Source organism: Capsicum annuum, chromosome 10 (genome assembly GCF_002878395.1).
Source record: "Capsicum annuum cultivar UCD-10X-F1 chromosome 10, UCD10Xv1.1, whole genome shotgun sequence".
Taxonomy (NCBI): domain Eukaryota; kingdom Viridiplantae; phylum Streptophyta; class Magnoliopsida; order Solanales; family Solanaceae; genus Capsicum; species Capsicum annuum.
In genome coordinates, this window is record NC_061120.1 from 84,369,005 (window position 1) to 84,395,997 (window position 26,993).

General features: G+C 35.4%; 1 pseudogene; it reads left to right on the forward strand.

The window, feature by feature from the left end:
• The first annotated feature begins 18,438 nt into the window (after window positions 1-18,438).
• Window positions 18,439-26,217, forward strand: LOC107845050 (annotated as a pseudogene).
• The last annotated feature ends 776 nt before the right edge of the window (window positions 26,218-26,993 follow it).

The following is a 26,993-nucleotide window of genomic DNA, read 5'->3' on the forward strand; positions in this document are numbered from 1 at the left end:
GATTTAATTGAAGAAATTATTTGTTGTTTTCCATCTATACATAAGTTTATCATTATCATCATGAATTCAATAAGTGATTTCCTTCGTCAAATCATGAGCAGCTAATTTCATTAGCCGAGGTTATTGGATCCAAGGATTAGGGTTTGATATGACGCTAGATGTTTAACGGATTCAAAGAGTAGTAGAACATCTTGAAATTCTGTGGTTTTAACTGAAATCTAGTGGTTGTAAACATTAGATTATGCCTTAAGTGTTATTTGCTTCTAACGGGGAAATAGACTAGAGGATGGGAATTATCAACAGGGACTCGGAAGCTACCAACCTTCTATTTAATGATTAATGCCGTAACTGGATTAATCTACCTGAGATAACATCCGATAAGTTTGAGAGAATTAGATAATAAATTATCTGGTGAGGTCGAGAGATAAGTCAGATAGTATCATAGTCAGGGATATTCTGTTGTTCTACTCATTTCGAGGATTCTAGCATTACCTGGTATCTGTCAATACTCGAAACCTTTGGTGATCATAACCCTGGTTTCCCATTTATATTGATAACAACTCTAAAAATTCAGAAAGTGAAGACTGATACATTGTGAACTTTAAACCCCCAACTTTCGGAAATGATAAACTACCAGTAAAGTATTTCGTAAACAAATTAACGTTCGCACCCTATTTCCTGTGGGATTCGATCCCAAACTAGTTGAGTTTTATATTGACAACGATCGCTTACACCCATTCAAGAGTGTAATTTGAGCATTATCACAGACCTGATTGTTCGAAAATTCCTTTTCAACTTAATAGACCCCAAACCACCTGGGCACTAGGCTTAATGTGAATTTGATCACTTAACCACGTTTAATAATTAGACGGCCCGACACACACAATTCTATTTTATCCAAGTCTGAGGCAAGTGGATTTTTTTATTTCTAATTTATTTTCTTATCTTTACTTTCTTAAATAATTTCTTGTAATTTCATGAATTCTTGGATTATCAAGAGAATCATGAACAACTAAACTTCAAAGTTCTAGGGTTTTGGCACTGGCATGATGGTTGATATTTGACAATCATTTATGTTTATTGATTTGTTCGTTATTGAGTTATTTACTTTTTGATTTAATTATTTGATTGCTTGATCACCTTTCAACATTTTTAGCAATTCAATAATTGGACTTGAGAGAGGGACTTGCGAGCGTAATCAGAATTAGGGCTTGTTTGTGAACCTCTAGAGATAGGGAATCTTTTCTCTTATGTGGATGGGAATGTACATTTTAGTCTTATTCAATTGAATATAAAAAAAATTGAGTATTCACTATTATCCAAGGATCATTGAAATATACCGTTAGGAATGTCGATTAGTCTTAGAGTTATCTGGTAAAATGCTCAATAAATGATATCAACCTACAACTATAACTCCAAAAAATTAATAGATGTGATTATTGAATGTCTCACTCGGATCATTAGATTGCCTTGACCTTGAATATTTATCTCATATGATAATTAAAATTCTACTTTTCTTAGCTTGCTATAATTTTTTTTGTTATTTTATCCTTAACTGTTAGAGTAATAAAACCCAAAATTATTGATTCTTCAAATTGTTGAAATAAGAATTCAAACTAGACACTCAATTTTACAAGTCTCTGGGCATGATATCTAGACTCAAAAACTTATATTACTTGTACAACTATGTAAACATGTATGTGCATCGACTGCAACAATCATATACAATAATTTTTAGGATGATTTTTTTTAGTTTATGTACCAAACACAAGATAATAATCAAAAACCCATTAGTTTGTTTAAAAAACATTTTCCAAAAAAATACTTTCTTTATTCCGAATACATGATATCTTAAGTAGACAACAACTATCCAACATCAAATTGTAAAGGATAGATAGGTTACAATAGGAGATGTAATATTATATTGTCCGGTACAAAAATTTGAGATTGGCTTCAACATTTTTAAATGCAATGTGCCTCTCAAAACCTCTGATTTAGCTCTCAAAGAAGAACAAAAATAATGTCTAATGCTGCCATACTAAAAACTCAATAAATGATTCATTATATGCAAAGAACATCGTGCACGTTAAATAACTAATATCAAATCAAGCAATGACTATTAGATTGAACAATAATTTACCCCCTAAAAAAATAGGGTGCAGCACTAAAGTTATCGCGCGGGGTGATGAGTGGTAACTTTGCCACTCATTTATATCCAAATTAATGCACTACGATGAAATAATTATGTAAATGAGGCTATTTCTTTCTTGAAATGAATAAATTCCTAGTATTTGTGATCTTACAGGAAACTTGATAAAAATAAGCTGAGGAACTGTGGAAGAGAAAAAATACAAGCAAGAAGAATCAAATACTGGAAATCAGGCCCGAGAATTGACCCTCAGCTGTTGTGATCGCATCCTAAGGGTCGCTATTGCAAAGGTCTACAAGTCAATTGGAGTGCAGTCGTGCGAGTACTACCGTGATCATAGTATCGCAATCGCATTTAGGGGATCACAATCGCGATGGGGCAAAAAAAGTTTAAGGGTGAGATTGTAATTTCACAGAGCTGAGACCCAAATATTAAGGGGTTAAACCCTTTCACAAAAGTACCATCTTAAATCTTTTATCTATCTATCCACCCATCACCTATCCTCCATTATTTTGGGGAACACTATTGTACTACTCAAGAGCTAAGGGGACATGAAAGTAACACCTAAGTGAAGGATTAGCAATCTCCATTGAAGATTTATTGAAAATTAAAATTTGGCTTTGCATTCTCTTTATCTTTTATGGATCAATTTGGTGGAAATTTTGGTATATCCTTACTTTATATCTTATGGGTAGCTAATTCTTCCTCTTGGAGTTATGGTTGAATAGGTTGTGATCAATGTATGGGTGTTGGTGATTTATCCTCCTAATTAGATATTTTTTGTACGTTTTTGTTTTACCCCATGCTTGAACTAGGAATTGTTGATGAAAAGCCCAATTACCTTAGATCCCATACCATCCTAGAAAGAGGGGTGTTTACAAATAATTACTTGAGTTAGTTTGTGGGATGGCATCATCTTAGAAATAAGGGTGTTATTTGAGTTAACTCATTTGATAGTACTATCTTAGAAATAAAAGTGCTTAGTGGATTGGTTTTTTGCCACGCTCGTGTGGTGTTCGAAAGAACCCACGAGTAAAATTTATTGTTTTTTTGAAAGAGCGACATTAATACCTCTAAATCAGACCTACCCATAACTCTAGCTAAATTTGGGTAAATTCTCAATTACCCATGCATGCATTTGCACCTAGAATGGCAAGAACCTAAGATCCACTCTTAATTTATTACACTCTAATTAGACTTAGCCTCGAGTTATTCCTCTAGAAGCTCCAAAAATTGTTTATACTTTTGAAAATATTTGAAAAATAGCAAATATTTGTATCTTATTTTTTAGTTTAGAAAGCAACTTCCATTTTGAACTTACTCAATCACCATTCACATTATTCCTCATGGATTTGACTCTGACTCAAAGTTGGGTATTATATTGACAACGACCGACTTACACTAAATTTGATGTGTAAGTTGAGCGTTCTCAAAAACAATGTCATTGTCGGGTATCTATTAGTGTGTTTGCAGGTAATCGGATGAAAAAGAGTTGACATAAAGCTAAAAGGGAGAAGAAAATAACCAAAGTACTTGCACAAGCTGAAAATTAGGACCAGGGATCGACTGTATTTTTGATAACGTTCAACTTACACCATGATTCCAATGCAAGGAGGTCTTTGTAAATATAATCCGACAAGATTTGGGGTCAAATCAACAAAGAGTGTAACTAATTTTCTGTTACTAGGTGTGTTGAGAGTTAACTAGGAGTTAACCTGTAATGTAAACTTAAAACAAAACATTAAATTAAATAAGGGTTTTTGAATTAGAAATATGTTGAACAAAATAACACTATAACATTAATATGAGAGCAAATAATTGATGAGTAAAATCAATTAAGAGAGGTCTTGGGGTTATGCCATCCTAGGGGTAATTCATGTACGGGTAATCAAGAGTTAGTTCCAATTTTAGTTAATGAGTTTTGGGTAGTCTATGTTAAGGTATTAGTGTTAGCCTTTCAAAAAAATACTAAGTTTCACCCATGGATTCTTTTGAATACCTCATGAGTGTGCCAAGTTTATCAACCAACTCAACTTAGCATTCCTATTTCTAGGATATTGCTTATGAACATAGCAATTTCATATAACATCGTTATTTCTAAGATAATGCTAAGGAAGAAACTAAAATCAATTAGTTGTCACAATTACTCATCATCCACATCTCTTTTTCAAGGATGATGTGGAATCCAAGTCAATTGGGGTTTTCTCCCACAATTTTTAATTCAAGCATAGAGTAATAGCAAAACCCAACATCACAAACCATCAATTTAGACTAACAATAAACACCTATACATATTAACACCCTATTAAAGCATAACCCCAAGATAGGAATTTAGATACTCATGGATTTAAAGATAAGAGAGTTACCCAAATTTGCACTCAAATCTTCCATTGAAAATTAAAACAAGATTAAACTCAAACTTCAATTTGAATCCTCAACTAAAATATCTCTTGAAATTAAGCATACAATTATTTTCTCCTCTTCATAACTCAAAAATTGTATAAATATAATCAACTTGTGAAAGGGTTTTGGCTATTTAGCATTTTGGGAACCATCTCCATGAATTTCCACTTCTTCTCTTGAAGCTAACCCGCTCCATCGAGATTGCCCTTTCTTGACCGAATTCATGATACTCGTGCTTCTGATAGATACCTCGTGAATGCTGAGGATTTACTTGGATTTGGATCGTGATCGTGGTACCTCATGGTCGATCCCTGATCTTGATTTTCTGCTTGTGCAAGCATTTTGGTCTTTTGCTTCCCTTTTCAGCTTTGGTTCAACTCCTTTTCATTTGTTTACCTACAAACATACAAACCATGGGATTTAATGCATTTCAATAAAGAATGAGCCTCATGTACACAATCATTTCATCATAGTATGCATAAATTAGGATATAGATGAGTTGTAAATTTGCCACTCATCAATACCCTCAGCTTAAATCTTTGCTTATCCTCAAGCAACACTACTTCTTACTCAATGAGACTATTCAACTTATAAGCCCACTTGTACAACCAAATAATCATCATGATTCCAGACTTGATTCTCACTAATAACTTATCTATAAGCATGGGAAGAACAATTTGCACAACTCCCTCAAAAGCAATCACACTTTCAAGGAAGCACAAGACTTTTAAGAACAATCAAGAAACAACCACTGACTCTTTACAAGTGACTCTCTATCAACAGTGAATTAAATATTCTTTTTTTCCCAATTTGGATTATGACAAAGTCACCAAGCTAGGTTAGCTTACATGCCTCCTTATGAAGAAAAGTCCTATCACATCACAATTTCTGTCATGCAACAAGGGACTAGAACACAATATCTGAATCGATATGAAGTATTGCAATTGCAACCTATTTATCAAGATTATGTTAGCGCAACCAAAACTGAAATCAACTCTAATGCAGTTCAGGGAGCCCCTTTAACCCTTTTTATGCTTCTATAATATGCAGGGATGTCACTGCAAGATTTTTAGTTGGGTTTGTGTACATATGTATATGTGTATTACCCTTGTTTTTGTCCATATTTCAGAAGTCATATTTGGTTTGAAATCCCTGTTGGAATACCTGATGAGCTTATGAGTTGTAAAAATTTTATGATTTAATCACTTTTGTTTTTCATTTTTAGTTTTTTATTTCTTTTAATAATGATGTTGGATGAGCCTTTCCCTATGATGGATTGAGTAAAAATATTCTAAAGGTAAAATCATTATGTTAGGATTTTGAGCCATAGATATAGGGGAAGTCTGAGTACCCATGGCATTATAGATTGAGGATTGTCGTTATTCCTATGGAGAAGTCTAAGTAGCCATATGGTATGCTCTTTGAGAGCCTAAATGTGAGATAAAGGCTTTATTTGGTGCTAACAATAGCCATATTGCATGGTGAAATGCGAAACATACATCACCCTCCGTTCAAATTTTTTTGTAAAAATCAAGTGCATGGACGTGAAGAATTGTGTAACAATGTTTTACCCTCTTTTTGTGACTCCAAATTCATTAGTAGGTAGTGTGCTATGAATAACTCATTTTTTCTCTAGTAGGAAATGTAATTGATACTCCTTGAAAAGTCTGCATGCCATATGCGATGAGTTTAGATGACTTATTGTCATGCTTACTTATGTCATCTAGAACTTTCCCCATTGGTCTTTCAAAGCTAATATTGATTACACATGATTGGATAAATGATCTTAGGCCTTCTTTGTAATCATGGAAAACCACTTTAGCCTAAAAAAGCCTACCCATATAAGAATAGTATCCCTAGTTACCTCTTTTGATCCTTTGAACCTTTCTTTGGAAACCATATTACAAGCCCTAAACCTTTTTGAAAATTTATCCCTCTTTTGAACCCTACCCTCCTTGAACTTAAAAGTGCCTACTTGAGGCTAAAAGCCTAAGTTAGGGGTGGTAGATATTGAAAGAAGATGATCATGGGCCATAGTCTTGTAATTGAATGCCTAGGAACTATTCATTGAATTAAAAATGAAATAAAAGGATTATTGGATGAAAGAAAATCATGATATTTCACAAAAAAAAAAAAGAAATGAAAAGAAAATGCTTTCAAAAGAGGGGTGAAACAATGTGGTAAAAGTAGGCATGTATTGTTCAAAAATAAATGAAGTGGCCCATGACCCAAAGTTTGATCTAGTAGTGTAAAATGTGAAGTTCAAGGAGGCTATAGTCACCATTTTCCCAAATATTTATCCTACTATTTCCTAATCCTAGATTACAAGCTTGAAAAAGTCCTTCGAGATCTCCAACCATATATTTTTGAGTTAGTAACGATTAAAGATAAAGGCAAGCATGTGGCATGATACTTTTTTGAATTGAGAAATTCCTTGCGAGAGTGAGTGTTTGCACTTTAGTCCCTTGTTGCATAACAGAAACTATGGTGTGTTGGGACCTTCTTTTGTGAAGAGACATGTAATCTAACTGAGGTTGGTGAAGTTGGCTTGTTATGAAAATAGGGTGAAGGAGTTTAGTTGAATCACTATTGATAGAGATTCACTTCTAGAGAGTTAGTAGTACTTGTGTAATTTTTCTTAAAAGTGTTTTACCTCTTTGACAATGTGATTGGTTTTGAGGGGAGTTGCATAAATAGTTCCTCCCATGCTCATTGGTTAATTGTTAAGTACTAATTAAATTTGGAATTAGGGTGATCATTTTGTCGTAAGAGTAGGCTTATAAGTTGAGCATTCTCATTGAGTAAGGAGTAGTGTTGCTTGAGGACAAGCAAAGTTTTAAGTTGGGGGTGTTGATGAGTGGCAAGTTTTTGATACATTTATATCCAAATTCAAACATACTACGATGAAATAATTGTATATATGAGGCTAATTCTTTCTTGAAATGCATTAATTCTCTATATTTGTGATCTTATAAGAGAATTGATGAAAATAAGTTCAAGAAAAGGTAGAAAAGAAGGAACATGTGGCCCATGAAAACTTCCTGAGCTTTGAGGTCACTTCCTTAGTTACGACTAGACCCTATAAGTCGTACGGCGTCCTGACAAGTCATTGGGATAAGTTATAACCAAATCAGTAAGTTTATGGCTTGATTATTCTCTGAGATGAGTAGGTCACTAAGATCTGTAAGGATATATTATGAGTCGTTAGGTATAATCGTAAGGTGTCCAGTGTAAGTCCCCATTCAGGTTCTATGTTGACTATGACTGGACCCTACGAGTCATAAGGTCTCATTATGAGTTAGTTGGTTGAGTCGTAAGGATAACAGTGTAGGGTTCCTCAGTGGTACTGCCTTGGTCACGACTCGTGATGACTAGTCGTAAGTAGTGGCTACGAGCCAAGGGTTGTCTAGTAACCAAAGGTGACATTTTTCAACTTTTAAGTTGAGGGTATTCTAGACATGTCCCCTCTTACCCAACTTAAAACCAGGTCTTATAAACTCGTTAGTGACATTTACTCTCAAAAATAATCTAAGTAACATCTCAAATACTCCTAAATTCTCAAGGTTAAAAACACTTAGGGTTTTTAATAGGTTGATCAATTAGGGCTCTCAAGGGTAATTTCTCTTCATACATCTTACTATTATAGGCATGTTACTCTTTACTCATTGTTAATTTTGTAAAAGCATGTGTTTTAAAGTATTATCCGTGTGATGTATATGTTGGTTTTGAAACAAAAATTGGGGGTTCTGAATGTTCATGAATTGAACAATATTTCCCATGGTGTATATATGATTTCCATGCCTTAAATATGATTTTGAACTTGTGGGTGTATAGGTATAGTAAATGAACTAGAGAATTGTAATTTTCCAAAATTTGTGACTTTTGAAGTGGTTATAACCCTAACCCCTTAATGTGAAATTGGTTTAATCATGAGAACTATGGGAATTTGTAAAATTAAACTAGTCTTGAACTATTGTATGATACAAAAAGGTATTTGAAATACAATGGTATGATTTAATGAACAAAGAGAGTCGGTGACCCCTTCTGTGTATTAATACTCAAAGGGGTTGTTTTCTTCAAATTGGGAAGTGTTTTGGCATGTTGTTGTTACCTTGCAAGTGTAGTTGGTATGAAAATACGAATAATGTATGCCTTAATATGGAATATGATTAAATGGGAATGTGTGACACTTTTTTTATTGGGCTTTAATAAGGGTTATGTAGCAGAGTCATGAAGTGGAGGTCCAAGTGATCGATACTGGAAACCACTTTTGCCGATGCGGGGGTCAAAGTGACCTGGGAGGTGCAAGTTCCCCTTATTATTATTCCATGATTGGGGAAGTTTGAGTACCCCTAAATCATTATATGATCGGCTTCTTAATTCACCTTGGTCTATGTTAGGAGGTTTGAGTCCCCCATGTTTATATATATAAGATTAATCTCTGGTTCGTTTGGCTATACGCACTGGAGCCTGACCAGGGGGTGAGAGTTGTGGATAATATAGCCTGTGGGTACTATTATATGATGTTTGAGCTACATAATCTAGGCTAAAGTTTTAAAATACATGTTAAGCCTTATTCCCTATCCCATCATGTGAGATATATATATATATATGTATTTGATTATGTGTACTAGTTTTGTATGATTAAAAACTCTTGATCATGTCATTATGTTATCCTTATCCCCCGAGGTACATGCTAGCATTCACCCCGCTAACCATCTTCAGATGTTGTATCCTAATGTGATGTAGGAATTAGTCATACTTCTACTCCTCCTGCTCAATGACCTGGATTTGGGATCTACTAGCGAGTCATATTGAAGTGGTGAACCTCCATACTTTGGAAGACCCCATTTCATGATTATGGATTCCTTTATATTTTGATTATTCCTTTGGATTTAGTTTTTGGGCTATTATCGGGGGCATGTCCTGATATTTTATTGATATTAAGTTTTTTATCATTTTTTAGAAGGCTTTGTTTGGACTACTGTAGCTATTGGGGGTATCAATCGGTCGGTTGGTCGGTCGATGGTGGTTGGGTATGGACATGCATTTAAAACTTTCTTAGACTATTGTAAGCTATCTTGTTATGTGTTCAAAATTCATCCAACCATGGGGTATGGTGTATTTGGTTGGTTGGGTGCAGGGGTGATCTCCAGTCTACGTGGGACTTGAGATACCAGTCATGGCTAGGCCCTAATTTAGGTCATCACAAAGGTGGTAGCAGAGCATAGGTTTGGTGCCATTAGGAGTCCAATAAATTAGTGTCTAGTAGAGTCATTTTTATGGGTGTGTAGCACGCCACACTTATAAGGGAGAGCTACGAGACATTTAGGAATATTTTCCTTTCTTGTTGTTTTGTTTCAAGTCATAGAGTCTAAGGTCTTGAGTATCTCTAACTCCTATTTGTTTTCTTTTCAAATCATGCCTCCCAAATGATCTAAAGCTCATAGAAATTCCTTTGTCCTTCTTTAGTACAATCCTAATGGGACACATATTGCTTATAGGGTACAGACTCGATCTAGGGGTCCAGTTCCTAATTGCCCTCCTGGAGTTCCACCGGTCCCCTCTAGTCCTCCTCGAACTCCTCAAGTTGATTGTTAAATATGGAATTTTTTTCATTACATTCATATGTTGACTCAGTTTATAGCTTCTCAGTCTGAGCATGTAGCTTCTGTTATATTTTTTTTTGAAGCCACAAGGGTTAGTCAGTTTATGAGGTTGAGTCCTTCTGTGTTCACTGATGTTAAGGTTGAAGAGTATCCTAAGAACTTTATTGATGATATGGGGAATATCTTTTGGGTTATTCTTGCTACTAATGTGGAGGGTGTAGAATTTGTAACCTATCAACTGAAGGATATACCATACCAATGGTGTGAGAAATGGGAATAGTCTAGGGGAGATGATGATGAATCCACACTGTGGGATAATTTCTCTAGTGCTTTTCTAGACCGCCTCTTTCCTCGGGAGTTGAGAGAGGCAAAAGTGGAAAAGCTTGTATCTGAAACAAGGTAGGATGACGGTAAAGAAATATGCTTTGAAATTCCATCAGTTTTCCTAATATGCTCCCAAGTTAGAGTCTAGCATGGGAGCTAGAATGAGAAAATTTGCTTCTGGGTTATCCTATGATTTGATCTTAAAGATTAAGGCTGCCTTGTTGAACAAGGATATAAATATCTCCAAATTAGTTGTATATATATAGTAGGTTGAGAAAGAGAAAAAAAATAGGCAGAGATAAAAGAGAGGTAGAGCAAAAAGTTTAGATTTTTTAATTAGGGTGAAGGTCAGCAGTAGAGAAGTAAACATGGTAGAAAGTGGTCTAAGAAAAAGTAGGAGAGTTGTGGTTCCTATTCTACGGCTAGTGCTCCTTATTCGAAGTCGTAGGGCGATCGTCGTTCTAAATATAATGGAGGGTTTAGGGTATTGGGTGCCTAATCTCAGGTTGGTGGGGCTCAGTCTAATCCATTATATCCTCTTTGTAGATTTTGCTGGCGGGTACACTATTAGTTTTATAAAGAAAAGAGGAACAGATGTTTTAAATATGGTCAGACTGGTTATCTGCAAAGGGATTGTCCTTCTAAGGTTGCTTTGGGGCAAATAGGATTCATGTTGCCACTTCATCAGCTCTTGCACCAAAGGGTGCTGCTTCAAGTTCTGGTACCGATACTAGCTGAAATCACCTATATGCTCTTACTAATCACTAGGACTCTGAAGCATCTCCCGATGTTGCCACTAGTACATTACGACTCTTTTTCTAGTGATGTGTATTTCTTGTTTGATTCAAGGTCTACTCTTTCTTATGTGACCCTATTTGTGGCTTTAGATTTTGGTTTTTGTCCCGAGTGTATCCCTGATCCCTTTTCTATTTCTACCCAGGTGGATGACTCTGTGGTTGCTAGAAGTTCCTATAGAGGTTGTGTGGTATCTATTGGTGGTAGAGAAACTCTGGTAGATATGATAGAGTTAGACATGGTTGATTTTGATGTCATATTAGGGATAGACTGTTTACACTCATGTTATGACATCCTTAGATTGTCAAACCTATAAGGTCATTTTTAAATTCCCTAATGAGTCTGTTATTGAGTGGAAAGGGGGTCCTCTAGTGCCTAAGGGAAGGTTCATATCATATCTTAGAGCTTGGAAGTTGATTTCTAAGGGACGTCTCTATCATTTGGTCCGGGTTAAGGATTCTAACTCAGAAGATCCTTCATTACAAACTGTTCCTATGGTTAGTGAATTTCCTGAGATTTTTCCTAATAATCTTCCTAGTATCCCTCCTGATAGGGAGATTGATTTTGGGATTTACCTTATTTTGGACATTCATCCTATCTCTATCGCTCCTTATAGAATGGCTCCAACTGAGTTGAATGAGCTTAAGAAGTAGTCGAAAGACCTCTTTGACAAGGGTTTTATCCTTCCTAGTGTGTCTTCATGGGGTTCTCCTATTTTGATAGTGCTTAATAAGGATGGTTCCCTTTGAATATGCATCGATTACCGTTAGTTGAATAAGGTTACAGTGAAGAATAAGTACTTTTTTCCTCAGATTTTTTATTTGCTTGACCATCTATAGGGTGTTAGATGTTTCTCTAAGATTGATCTTAGGATTGGCTATCATCAACTGAATATTAAAGAGGTAGATATCCCTAAGACTACCTTTCAAACCTGGTATGGTCATTATAAGTTTTTAACCATGTCTTTTGGTTTGACTAATGCCCCGTCGGCATTTATGGACTTGATGAATAGGATCTTTCATCAGTTTCTAGATTTGTTCGTCATCATGTTTATAGATGATATTTTGGTGTATTCCAAGAGTGAGGCAGATCATGTCGATCACCTTCGTATCATGTTGCAAACCTTGAAAGATTAGTATTTGTATGCTAAGTTTTCAAAGATTGAGTTCTGGATGCAAACTGTTACTTATCGGGGTTAAGTCATTTCTTATGAAGGGATCATGATGGATCCATAAAAAATTACAGTGGTTAAGAAGTGGCTTAGACATACGACTCCAACTGATATTTGGAGATTCTTGGGTTTAACTGGTTACTGTAGGAGATTTCTGAAGAGTTTCTCAACTATAGTTGCCCCACTAAATAAGTTGACCCAGAAGAAGGTGAAGTTCTTATGGTCTGATGGTTGTGAAGGTAGTTTTGAAAAACTAAAAGATAAGTTGACTTCAGCCTCAGTTTTGACTCTGCCTAACAGGATCGATGGTTTTAATGTCTATTATGATATATCCCGCGTAGGACTTCATACTATATTGATAAAGCATGGTAGGGTGGTGGATTATGATTCTAGGCAGTTGAAATTGCATTAGAAGAATTATTCAACTCATGACCTAGAGTTGTTAGTTGTGGTGTTCGCATTGAAGATTTGGTGTTACTATTTGTATGGGCCTATGTAGATATCTTTTGTGATAATAAGATCCTGGAATATGTGTTCACCCAGAAAGAGTTGAATCTCAGGAAGAAGAGGTGACTTGAGTCTTTAAAAGACTACGACATGAGTCTCTACTATCACCCAAGAAAATCTAATATGGTTGTTGATGCTCTTATCATGTTATTCATGGGAGTCTAGCTTATATGGATGAGGATAAGTGGGAGTTGGTGAAAGATATTCGCCGTTTGGATAACCTTGGAGTTCATCTCTTGTACTTTGAGGATGGTGGTGTGTTTGTGCAAGGGGAGGCAAAGTCATCTTTTATTGTTGAGATAAAGGAGAAGCAGGTATTGGATCTTGTCTTAATAAAGATTAAGGGGATATGGCACAGCAAAAGTTTATAGCTTTTGAGATTGGTGGAGATGGTATCTTGAGGTACCAAGGCGGATTATATGTTCCTGATGTAAATGGGTTGAGAGAGAGGATCTTGGCGGAGGTTCAAAAGTCGTATTATGTCATTCATCCTAGTTTGATAATCATGTATTATGATTTTAAAGATCTTTCTTGATGGAACAATACAAATCGGGATGTGGCCAATTTTGGGGAAAAATGCATGGTGTGTCAATAAGTGAAGGTTGAGAACTTAAGGCCCGGTGGGTTGACACAAGATATTGATTTGCATGAAGGGAAATGGGAAATAATTAATATCGATTTTGTTGCTAGTATTTCTCAATCTCAGAGTTAGTTCGATTCAATTTGGGTCATCGTGGATAGGATGACTAAGTCTGCTCACTTCTTGCCAGTAAGAACTAATTATTCAGCATAGATTTATGCAAAGTTGTTCCTCCAAGGGATCGTGAAGTTGTAAGGGGCGTCTGTTTCTATTATGTCAGATCATGGCACACAATTCTTATCATATTTTTGGCACTCATTTCAGAGGGGTTTGGTAACTAAGGTAAGCCTTAGTACTGCTTTCAACCCACAGTCGGATGGGCAAGCAAAAAAGACTATTCAGACATTAAAAGATATGCTTCAAGATTGCATGATTGACTATGGTGATAGTTGGATTGATCATTTGCCTCTTATAAAGTTTGCGTATAATAATAACTACCACTATAGTATTGGGATGGCTCCATTTGAGGTGTTGTATGGTAGGAGGTGTAAATCTCTTTTTGGGTGGTTTGAAGTTAGTGAGGCAGAGATGTTTGACTCAAATTTGGTTCACCAAGCAATGGAAAAGGTGAAGGTGATTCGGGATAGACTCAAATCTGCCCAAAGTCTCTAAAAGTCCTATGCGGATGTGAGGCATAGGGAGTTAGAGTTTGAGGTTTGTGATTGGGTATTTTTGAATGTATCTCCCATGAAGGGATTTATACCATTTGGGAATAATGGGAAACTCAGGCCCTGGTATGTCGGCTCATACTTGGTCTTGAAGAGGATTGGTAGTGTTGCATATAAATTGGAGTTGCCCACTATTTTGAGCTCCATTCACTCGGTGTTCCATGTGCCAATGTTGAGGAAGTGTATAAGTGATCCGTTGCCCATTGTGCCTATCAAGGATATTGGTATTTTGGATTCCCTCTCTTATGAGGAAGTCCCTATTGAAATTATAGATTGGCAAGTTCTTCGGTTACAAACGAAGGACGTATCCTCGGTAAAGGTTCTATCGAGGAACCACAAGGTTGAAGAAGCTACTTAGGAAGCCAAAGAGGATATGAAGTCCAAGTATCCATTCTTGTTTTTCGCTTTGGGTAATTGTGCTTAAGGTATGTGTTATTCCTAGCATCTTTGTTTTCTAACTTTCCTAAAGGTAAGAGTAGAGGTATATCGAGTCAAATCATGCTAGTAATTACCATAACCCATTATTTGGGTGCAAATGATCCAAGTGGGGGAGAATTGAAACTCTCAAATTTTGGCCCTTGAAAACTTCCTGAGCTTTGAGCTCACTGCCCTGGTAATGATTGGACCCTATGAGTCATAGGGTATCCTAACAAGTCATTGGGATGAGTCATAACCAAACCTGTAAGTTTGTGGCCTGATTCTGCTCTGAGTACGGGTGGATCACTAAGAGCCTTAAGGATATGTTATGAGTCGTTAGGTGTAATCATAGGGTGTCCAGTGTAAGTCCCCATTTGGTTTTTATGTCGACTACTACTGGACCCTATGAGTTGGTTGGTTGAGTCACAAAGATAACAGTGTAGGGTGCCTTGGTGGTACTGCCATGCTTACGAATCGTGGTGACGAGTCGTAAGAGGTGGCTACGAGTCAAGGGTTGACTTATAACCAAAGGAAACCTTTTTCAGCTTTTAAGTTTAGGGCATTCTAGACATTTTCCTACTTACCCAACTTGCAGCATGTCTTATAATATTTTTACGATGTCATTATCTTTCAGAAACAATCTAACTAACGTCTTAAATACTCCTAAATTCTCAAGGTCAAGAACACTTAGGGTTTTCTAGAGGTTGATTAATTAGAGCTCTCAAGGGTGATTTCTCTCCGTACATCTTACTATTACAGGCATGTTACTCTTCCCTCATTGTTAATTTTGTAAAAGCATGTGTTATAAAGTATTATCCATATAAAGTTTATGTTGGTTTTGAAACAAAGGTTGGGGGTTTTAAATGTTTATGAATTGCATAATGTTTCTGATGGTTTATATATGATATTCATGCCTTAAATATGGTTTTGAACTTGTGGGTATATGGGTATGGTCAAAGAACTAGGGAATTGTGATTTTCTCAAACTTGTGACTTTTGAAGTGGTTATGATCCCAACCCCATAATGTGAAATTGGTTTAATTATGAGAACTACGAGAATTTATAAAATTGAACTAGTCTTGAACTATTGCATGATACAAAGAGGTATTTGAAATACAATGGTATGATTTAATGAACAAAGGAAGTAGGTGACCCATTTCATGTATTAATGATCAAAAGGAGTTGTTTTATCCAAGTTAATGGGAATTATTTTGGCATGTTATTGTTACCTTACAAGTGTAGTTGGTATGGCGATACTAACAATGTATGCCTTAATGTGGAATATGGTTAAATGAATGGGAATGTGTGACAATTGTTTTAATTGGGCTTTAATAAGAATTATGTAGCTGAGTCGTGAAAATGGAGGTCTGAGTGACCGATACTGAAAAACACGTTTGCCGATGTGGGAGTCAAAGTGACCAGGAAGGTCGAGTCCCCCTAATTATTATTTCATGATCAGGGAGGTTCGAGTCCCCCGTAAATCAATATATGATCAGGTGCTTAAGTTACTTTGGTATATGTTGGGAGGTTTCAATCCCCTATGTGCATATATATGTGATTATTCTCCAGTTCGTGCGGCTACCGGCACTGGGGCCTGAGCAGGGGGTGAGAGCTGAGGCCTATATAGCTCGTGGGTACTATTATATGACGGTTCATCTACACAATCCAGGCTAAAGTTTTGAAATACATGTTAAGCCTTATTCCCTATCCCAGCATATGATATATATATATGTGTGTGTGTATATTTATGCATTTGATTATGTGTACTGGTTTTGAATGATTTTAAACTATTGATCGTGTCATTATGTTATCATTATCCCCGAGTTGCATGCTAGTGTTCACCTTGCTAACCGTCTTTGAATGTTGTATCCCTACGCGATGCAGGAATTTGTCATACTTCTACTCCTCTTGCTCAGTGAATTGGATTAGGGATTAGCTAGCAAATTAGTTGAAGTGGTGAGCTTCCATACTTCGGAAGATCCCATTTTATGATTATGGTTTCCTTTATATTTTAATATTTCTTTGAATTTGGCTTTTTGTCTATTATCGAGGGCATGTCGCCAGACTTCATTGATATTAAGTTTTGGATCATTATTTAGAAGGCTTTGTTTGGACTACGGTGACTATTGGGAGGTATCGGTCGGTGGTTGGTCGGTCAACGGTGGTTGGGTATGGACATGCATTTAAAACTTTTTTAGACTATTGTACACTATCTTGTTATATTTTTGAAATTCAGCCCACCATGGAATGTGGTGTATTTGGTTTGTTTGGTGCATGGGGTGATCTCCGGTCCACGTGGGACTTGAGATACCCATCACAGCCAGGCTCTTATTTGAGTTGTGACATAATATAAGCAAGAAGAACCAAATGCTGGAAATCAGGCCCAAGAATCGACCCTCACATACTGCAATCGCAGCCTGAGGTTCGCAATCGCAAAGGTCTACAATTCAACTGGAGAATGGTCGTGAGAGTACCACTACAATCACGGTATCGCGATTGTAGTCAAGGGATGGTGATCACGATGAGGTAGAAAAAGTTTAGGGGTAATATTATAATTTCACAGAGTTGAGTCCCAAATCTTAAGCGGTTAAGCCCTTTAACAAAAGGACCATCTTACATCTTTATCCATCTATCCACCTATCATTTTTCCTTCATTATTTTGGGGAACACTATTATACTACTCTGGAGCTAAGAGGACATTAAAGTAACACCTAAGTGAAGGATTAGCAATTTCCATTGAAGATTTATTAAAAGTTAAATTTTGAATTTGCATTCTCTTTATCTTTCATGGATCAATTTGGTGAAAATTTAGGTATATCTTTACTTTCTATCTTTATGAGTAGCTAATTCTTCCTCTTGAGGTTATGCTTTAATAGGTTGTGATTAATGTATAGGTGTTGGTGATTTATTCTCCTAATTAATTATTTGTTGTGGGTTTTGCTTTTACCCCATGTTTGAACTAGGAATTGTGGGTGAAAACCCCAATTACCTTGGATACAATACCTTCCTTGAAAGAGGGGTATTGGGTGAGAGGTGTTTGCAAATAATAACTTGATTTAGCTTGTGGGATGGAATCCTCTTAGAAATAAGGGTGTTATTTGAGTTAACTCATTTGATAGTACTATCTTAGAACTAAGGGAGATAATTGAGGTAGTGGATTGGTTATTTTTTCACGCTCGTGTGGTGTTCGAAAGAACCCACAAGTTCGACACTCATACCTATAAATCTATCCTACCCATTACTCTAGCTAATTGGATAAATTTTCAATTACTCATGCATGAGTTCGCACCTAGAATGGCATGACCCCAAGATCCTCCGTAAATTGATTATGCTCTAATTATTCTTAGCCTCGACTTAGTCCTTTAGAAGCCCAAAAAATTGTTATACTTTTGAAAACGTTTGGAAACCCCCCCCCCCCCCCCCCCCCAAGTATTTTTATCTCATATTTGAATTTAGCAAGTAACTTTCATTTTGAACTTACTCGATCACCATTCATTCATCATGGATTTGGCCTCACTCAAAGTTGGTTATTATATTCACAATGAATGTCTTGCACTTAATTTGATGTGTAAGTTGAGCATTACCACAGGGTTTGAGAAGGACTGCAGCACAATGTCTATTATACACAGTCTTACTTGTATCAACAAAAAATGGCAGGAGGCATCTCCTATAAAATCCGTTAGTTTTGAAGCATAATGCAAAACACTTTTTTCATAACTCATGAAGAATCAGAAGATGAAAAAAAACTAGTTGAGAATGGCACTTGTTAAGCCATCAAGTTCCTTCTTACTATTTTGCATGTTAATTCTAGCATCAGTGACCCTTTCAAATGCTGGAGGACTTTCAATTTATTAGGGTCAAAATGGAAATGGCAGCACCCTGCAAGAAATTTGTGCAACTGGGAACTACAAATTTGTTAACTTAGCTTTTGTTTCACACTTTTGGTAATGGCCAAAATCCAATGACTGATCTAGCAGGACATTGTGATCCAAATCTTGGTGGTCTTACTAAATTAAGCTCCGACATAAAATCATGTCAAGAGCAAGGAATTAAAGTCTTGCTCTCTATTGGAGGAGGGGTCGGTATCTACTACCTTAACTCCATAGAGGATGCTCGAGAAATTGCTTCCTAGCTTCGGAACTGTTAGAATATAAGTAAGAACAGAAATAGTATATAAAATCTTACTTAGAAAAAAATTATAATTAAGTGTCTATAAATAAGGTCTCAATGTAAATATATAAACACACAATTCAATAATATTTTTCTCCGTTATTTCTCACATGGTATCGGAGCATTGGTGAGAAACTTTTAAAAAAAGAAAACTTAGTCATCGTGCATTAATTTTTGGTGAGTGATTTGTTACTATATGTTTTATGGGTTGTATGCAAAATCCAACACCACCAAGAGGATCGGATAGCTAAGGCAAAAAAAAATAGACCAAAATCACCGAAAAATACAAGTCACACGCTCCCATGTGCCTGCCAAAGTTTTATTTTTCTGGTGAAATCTGTGTCATGTGTTGGTGCGCAAGCTATTATCCGATCAAATTTTTGAGTTGTTCCTTTTTTGCAGTGGTCGCCCAATTATTTTGAGCTATAAATAGTTCTTTTTTTTCATATTCTACAAAGTTTTTTAGATTTTGATTGTCGAAATCCTAATTTGACGACCTCATATTGTTTTTGACAAGTTTTCAGCAATATCGAACATCCAGATTCTGTTTCTTGGTGTTTTCAAGTCGAAATTTCAAAGATGACTTTTGGGTATGATATTTTTTGCTCCAAAAATTCTGGAATGGGAAGTTCAAGTCCTATAATCACTTTCAAATCATTAATGGAAAGTACAAATTATTTAGCCTGACTTTTCTCAGTTGAGCTGCGGTACAAAGGTCAAGGTGTCCAAGATCACTTAAAGATCAAGGCTAGTCTGATAGATGAAAGGAAAAATCTAGTATGGAAAAAGTTAAAGCCAAAGAATAATAGGAGAATGTTGGCGCTTAGTTATATAGTTTCTTATAGCGATCTATTGATTCCAAGTTGATGCCCTTATTTTGCACATGACATGTTATTTAGTTTGGAAAAAAAAAACTCATACTTTATACACGAATGACATATCTCGTTTTTATGATGTGATATCTCTAATGACCAACTTAAAGAAATAAGAATTGGATATGTTTTCTTACTTCGGATCGATACAAGTAGTTATGGAGGAATTTGATACATTGATGCTCGGCATTATGGATGTGTACAAATAATAAGAGCACAGACAGATGTTATTTTTAGTTCTTACACTTACTAGACTTTCTTTTAGCCATGATTTAGTAGATAAGATTTTAGCTAGTCCTATGGTTTCTACAATTGATGAATTATTCTCTCGTCTACTTTGTCTTGTCGCACCTCCCAGTCATAAAGTAATTTCATAAATCACCATTGACTCCCCTATTCTCGCATCTCAAATCATAGAAAAATGAACATATTATCCTATGGAGAATCAATAAGGAGGATGTCATTCAAAATCTCAATCAAAGTGTAGTTATTGTCATAAAATTGAACACACACAAGATATATGTCATTTTTTGCATGGTACGCCACCCAATTATGATCCTATTTCTATAAAGGAATACAATGAGTTCTTTCAGAATCGATCAAGTAGGTAGACATCTCCACAGCCTAATCGACCATCCAATAATACTCAGATTGCTCAGACAGAATATAATGAGTTCCTTCATTATCGAGAAAGTAAGCAGACATCTCCATAAGTAGCCTTGGTTGCTCAGCCTGATGGTTCTATCGTTGGTAATTCTTTAGTTTATGTTTCATAGTCTAGTACTCTTTTTTAGTCAATGGGATCCAAACAAAATCAAAAAGAGTTGGACAAGCCAAAACCCTATCTACTGTCACTATAGACTTTGTTCTTTATGTCCTTGGTTGTCCTTTTAATCTTGCATTTATTAGTCATTTGACACGTGTCCTTAATTGTAGTATAATTTTTTTATGATTCTTTTTTAATGCAGGACTGCAGTACGGTACAGATGATTGGCAAAGGAAATGAATCATAAGGCCTTTACTATCTTACCTCTTCATATTCCTTCACAGCATGCTCCGTTATAGACCTTCCAAACCTAATTCACAAATGTATGGGACATATGAGTCTTTCCAAGCTACAGAAGATGGTGCATAGTTTGTCTAATTTATCCACATTAGATTATGAGTTGTGTCAACTTAAAAAACACACTCGTGCTACTTTTTCATGTAGTATTGAGAGTCATTTAGAGTCTATTTTCTTGTTAGTCCATTATGATGTTTAGGCTCTTAGTAGGGTCATTTTTAGGTTTTCGTTATTTTGTTAGTTTCATTGATGATTTTTGAAGATATACTTGGATTTTCTTAATGAAAGATCCTTCTGAGTTATTTTCTATATTCAAAAGTTTTTATGCTAAAATACAAAATCAATTTGGTGGTTCTATTCATACTTTTCATAGTGATAATACCTTAGAATACTTATCCTCTCAGTTTCAGGAGTTTATGACTCATCAAGGAATTATTCACCAGACATCCTGTCCATACACTCGTCAGTAAAAGGGTATAACAAAAAGGAAGAATAGACATCTTCTTGAGACTGGTTGCACTCTTCTTATTGTTACCCATGTTCCACTGTATTTTAAGGCCGATGCAGTCCTTACATCTTGCTATTTATTTAAAAGAATTCCATCATCTCCTATTCAGAATCAGGTTCCCTATTCTATACTATTTCCACAGTCAAATCTCTACTCTATCCCCCCCGTCGTATCTTTGGGAGCACATGTTTTGTTCATAACATAGTCCCTAAAATGATAAATTAGCCCCTCGTACTCTCAAGTATGTATTTCTTGGTCACTCTCGAGTTCAAAAAGGGTATTGTTGCTATTCACTAGATCTTCATATCTACCTTATCACCATTGATGTCATATTTTTTGAATCTTAACCTTACTATACATCTTTTGATCATCCTGATATCTCTGAGGTCTTACCCGTATCTCCGTTCTTACCTGTACCAACCTTTAAGGAATCGATGATTGCTTCTATGTCTCCAACTGTAATGCCACCACTTCTGACTTATCATTGTCTTCTGCATCTAACATTAGTCCCAAATGATTCATGTCATGCATTGGATGTTGCTCCTACTGCGAACTTGCCTCATCCTAGATAATCAGTTGCACTCTAAAAAGGTAGACATTTCACCGATAATTCTAACCCATATTATACTTTCTTGAGTTATCATCGTCTATCATCACCTCATTATATTTGTGTATTATCTTTGTCCTCTATTTTAGTCACTTGGTAAAGTACTTTCTCATTCAGAATGGAAGCAGGTTATGATAAATGAGATATCTGCTTTACATACGAGTGGTACTTGGGAGCTTATTTCTATTCTTGCAAGTAAATATATTATTGTTTGCCATTGAATTTATGAAGTCAAAGTTGGTCCAAACAGTCAGGTCGATCGGCTTAAGGCTCGTCCTATTGTTAAAGGATATGTGCAAATATTTAGGCTTAATTATAGTGACATTTTCTCTCCCGTGGCTAAAATAGTATATGTCCATATTTTCCTATCTATTGTTGTCATTCGTCATTGGCCTCTTTATCAATTAAACATTAAGAATGTTTTTCTGCACGGTGATCTTGAGGAAGACGTCTATATGGAGCAACCACCTGGTTTTGTTGCTCAGAGAGAGTTTTGTAGCTTTGTATGATTGCGTAGGTCACTCTATGGTCTGAAACAGTCCCCTCGAGCTTGGTTTGGAAAGTTAAGCACAGTAATTCAGGAGTTTGGCATGATTCCTTGTGAAGTTTATCACTCAGTATTTTATCGAGATTTTGAACCAGATCTGTGTATTTATTTGGTGGTTTATGTTGACGATATCGTTATCACCAGGAATGATTAAGATGATATCATTAAGTTGAAGCAACATCTCTTTTAGCATTTCCAAACTAAAGACCTCAGCAGACTGAAATATTTTCTAGGTATTGAAGTTGCTCAATCCAGATCAAGTATTGTTTTTTCTCAATACAAGTATGCCTTAGACATTCTCGAGGAGACATGAATGATGGGATGTATACCCATTAACACTCCCATGGATCCTTATTCAAAACTTCTTCTAGGACATGGAAAGCCACTCAGTGATCTTGGAAGGTATAGGCGGTTTGTTGGAAAGTTGAATTTTACACAGTGACTAGACCTAACATATCCTTTCCTGGGAGTGTTGTAAGTCAGGTTATGACTTTTACCTGTGATAGTCATTAGGATATAGTCGTTCATATTCTGTGATATATAAAGTCAGCTCCATGTAACAAACTACTTTTTAAGGATCGATCCCACGAGCATATCATTGATATACAGATACCGATTGGGCAGGATCACCCTCTGATAGACTTTCTATATTTAGATATTGTGTTTTAGTATCAGGTAATTTGTTGTCCTAAAAGAGTAAGAAACAGAGTGTAGTTACTCGATCTAGTGCGGAAACAGAATATCGAGCAATAATTGTAACAACTTATGAGCTAGTTTGGATCAAAAGTTGCTGAGAGAATAAAATTTAGAGGAACCTGCAAAATGAAACTTATGTGTGATAATCAAGCAGCCCTTCATATCACATCAAGTTCAGTGTTTCATGAGAGACCTAAGTACATAGAGATTGATTGTCACTTGTCAGAGAAAAGATACTCTAAGGAGATATTGTTACAAAATGTGTAATGTCAAGTGATCAACTTACAGATATCTTCACCAAGTCCCTCACCAGTCCTCATATTAATTACATTTGTAACAAGCTAGGTACATATGATTTGTATGCACCAGCTTGAGGGAAAATTTTAGAATAGAAGTATGAATAGGAATAGTACATAAAATCCAACTTAGAAAAGGATTGTAATGTAGTGTCTATAAATAGGGTCTCAATGTAACTATGTGAGCATACAATTCAATAATAATTTTTCCAATATTTCTCACAGGAACAACTTCTTGGGAGGAAAATCCAGCTCACGTCCGCTTGGCGATGCTATTTTAGATGGAATTGATTTTGATATCAAAGGTGGAACAAACAAGCACTGGGATAACCTTGCTCGTTTCTCTCTTCATACAGAAAACACGTTAAGAAGGTCTACTTAAGTGCAACATCACAGTGTCCTTTCCCAAATGCTTGGGTCAGAGGTGCACTCAAAACAAGACTCTTTGACTTTGTTTGGGTGCAATTTTACCATAATCATCCTTTCCAGTATAGTACTGGGGACAGGGGTGGAGCTACAGTACTACACGGGGGTTTGGCCGAACCCACTAGCTTTTACGTAGAACCTATATGTAATTAGAAAATCCAGTAAATATAGATAAATATTAAAATACGAACCCCCTACATAAAGTAGTCTAATGGTGTAGTGGTATGGAGGTGGCACGAAAACTCTTCTCGCGTTTAGGTCATGGGTTCGAACCCAGCTCCATCCACTAAATTTCACTTTTTTTTCCCTCTGTATAATCCTAAATATATATAAATATTATAATGCGAACACCACTAACAAAGTAGTCTAATGGAGTAGTGGTATGGAGGTGACACGAAAAGATCTTCTCGCGTGTAGGTCATGGGTACGAATCTAGCTCCATATACTAAATTTCACCTTTTTTCCTCTTCATACTCCTAGAATAGGCTTTCCTTTTCATGTTTCCCTCTCTCTCCTATATCAAATTTTTAATTTCTTTGTTTAAAAAACATAAGATTAATAATTAAAAAGCAGATTTCCTAAAAGAAAAAATGTTTCAAAAGAAATAAAAATATAAAATTACCAATTAGAAAACGTAAAAGAAAAGTTTTAGTCTTAAAATTAAGAAAGAATTCTCCATTTCTTTCACAAGAAAAACTAACCCAAATCAGTTTTTACTAAAAAATTCTATTTGATTTTTATTTTTTTAAAAACTAAAAATGTCTTTGTAACTTGTGTTCACTCCCTGTCGGAGTCCCAACCTTGTGATTGCTACGTACAAGAAAATCTTTCCATTTTTCTCTTCTATCTTTTCAATTTATTTACCTATCAAAAAATGTGCTATAATATAGTTAATAATTGAAGCTTAATCTTTGAGTATAGGTTGTTATGCATTGTCTTTTTATATTAATCTATATAGTTTATTAAAAATGACTTGCTAAGCAAAAACGATCACGAAACTGTTTATAATTGTTTAGTTTGTTATGTAGGGAATGAAGTGTTTTAAAGTGCATCTAATTATACAATCATTGATCTTGTTCAAAATATGATAGTCATCAAGTACACTTGGAACAGTAATGTTTTACTTATATAGTGTTTAAGTTGTTCGTTTCTTTTTTAAATATATATTAGGGTAACGTTACTCATTCGTTAATTTGGCTTATTATATATAAGCTTGAGGTCGTTATCCTGTCTGACTGGGGATATTGGTAACCTTGAAAGTGGGCGAAAAGATCTTCTTGCGTGTAGGTCATGGGTATGAACCCAGCTCTATCCACTAAATTTTACCTTTTTTCCTCTCCATAATCCTAGAATAGGCTTTCCTTTTCATGTTTCCCTCTCTCTCCTATATCAAATTTTTAATTTCTTTGTTAAAAAAACATAAGATTAATAATTAAAAAGCAGATTTCCTAAAATAAAAAATGTTCAAAAGAAATTAAAAATATTAAATTACCAATTAGAAAACATAAAAGAAAAGTTTTAGTCTTAAAATTAAAAAAGAATTCTTCATTTCTTTCACAAGAAAAACTAACCCAAATCAGTTTTTACTAAAAAATTCTATTCGATTTTAATATTTTTTAAAACTATAAAAGTCGTTGTAACTTGTGTTCACTCCCTGTCGGAGTCCCAACCTTGTGATTGCTACGTACAAGAAAATCTTTTCATTTTTCCCTACTATCTTTTCAATTTATTTACCTATCAAAAAATGTGCTATAATATAGTTAATAATTGAAGTTTAATCTTTGAGTATAGGTTGTTATGCATTGTCTTTTTATATTAATCTATATAGTTTATTAAAAATGACTTGCTACGCAAAAACGATCACGAAACTATTTATAATTGTTTAGTTTGTTATGTAGGGAATGAAGTATTTTAAAGTGCATCTAATTATACAATCATTGATCTTGTTCAAAATATGATAGTCATCAAGTACACTTGGAACGGTAATGTTTTACTTATATAGTGTTTAAGTTGTTCGTTTCTTTTTTAAATATATATTAGGGTATCGTTACTCGTTAGTTAATTTGGCTTATTATATATAAGCTTGAGGTCGTTGTCCTGTCTGACTGGGGATATTGGTAACCTTGAAAGTGAATGGAAGCAATGGATTTCAATTCCAGCGAAGAGGCTTTTCTTAGGATTGCCTGCTGCTGTAGCTGCAGCAGGAAGTGGCTTCATTCCTGCGTATGATTTAACAAAACAAGTTCTTCCAGCAATTAAGGGCTCTGCTAAATATTGTGGTGTGACGCTCTGGTGTAAGTACTATGATGATCAAACTGGATATAGTGTTTCCATTAAAGGTAGTGTGTGATAAAATCGATGAATCAATGTGATTATGAGTGTTGAATGCTCATAGTGTGTTTATGTATAATTTCATGTTAAAATTTAACCAGTATATGAACTATCTATTCTCCCCCCTTCATTTACGTGTTATCTTAATTCAATAAGATGAATTTACAGAGATGCAAAAACATAGTATCTAACTTCAAGACTATCGTAATCTATCAAGAATATTATCTGTTAATTCAGGTAATGACAAAGTAAATAGTTAATGAATATCATAGACTTTGGAAGTAAAGTTCTTGGACACGTGTAAATGGCCACCATTAATGGATAGTTCAACGCAAACAGATTCCATCCAATCAACTAGAAATGTAGGAGCTTTGCTCTGAGATATTACAGTTTGTAAACAGGAGCTCAACTAAACTGAGATAACAGCCAAAGGAACATAACAATGTAAAACATCCTAAGAGATTTTATACAACAAAGAAAAGAAAACATTGTTCTGTAGACTCTGGCAAAGTAGAAATGCTGCTATAACTCTCGCTGAATGTTCAGCCATGCATACACATACAAGGTCAACAAAGAAACTCTTAATGGTGGATAGTTATTTTAGCGATATTTCCCTGTTAAAGCCTTGCACTCTTTTTCCATCATCAAATGAAATTAGCTTATTAATCATTCTTAATAATTTGGTTGCGCTATTGAAAGGCAAAGAACTAGTGATTGCCATCCACGGAGAAGTTGCCACGTATCTTTGGTATACTTTCTTGGGAGGGAAATTCTCCTCTTGTGCTCTTGGTGAGT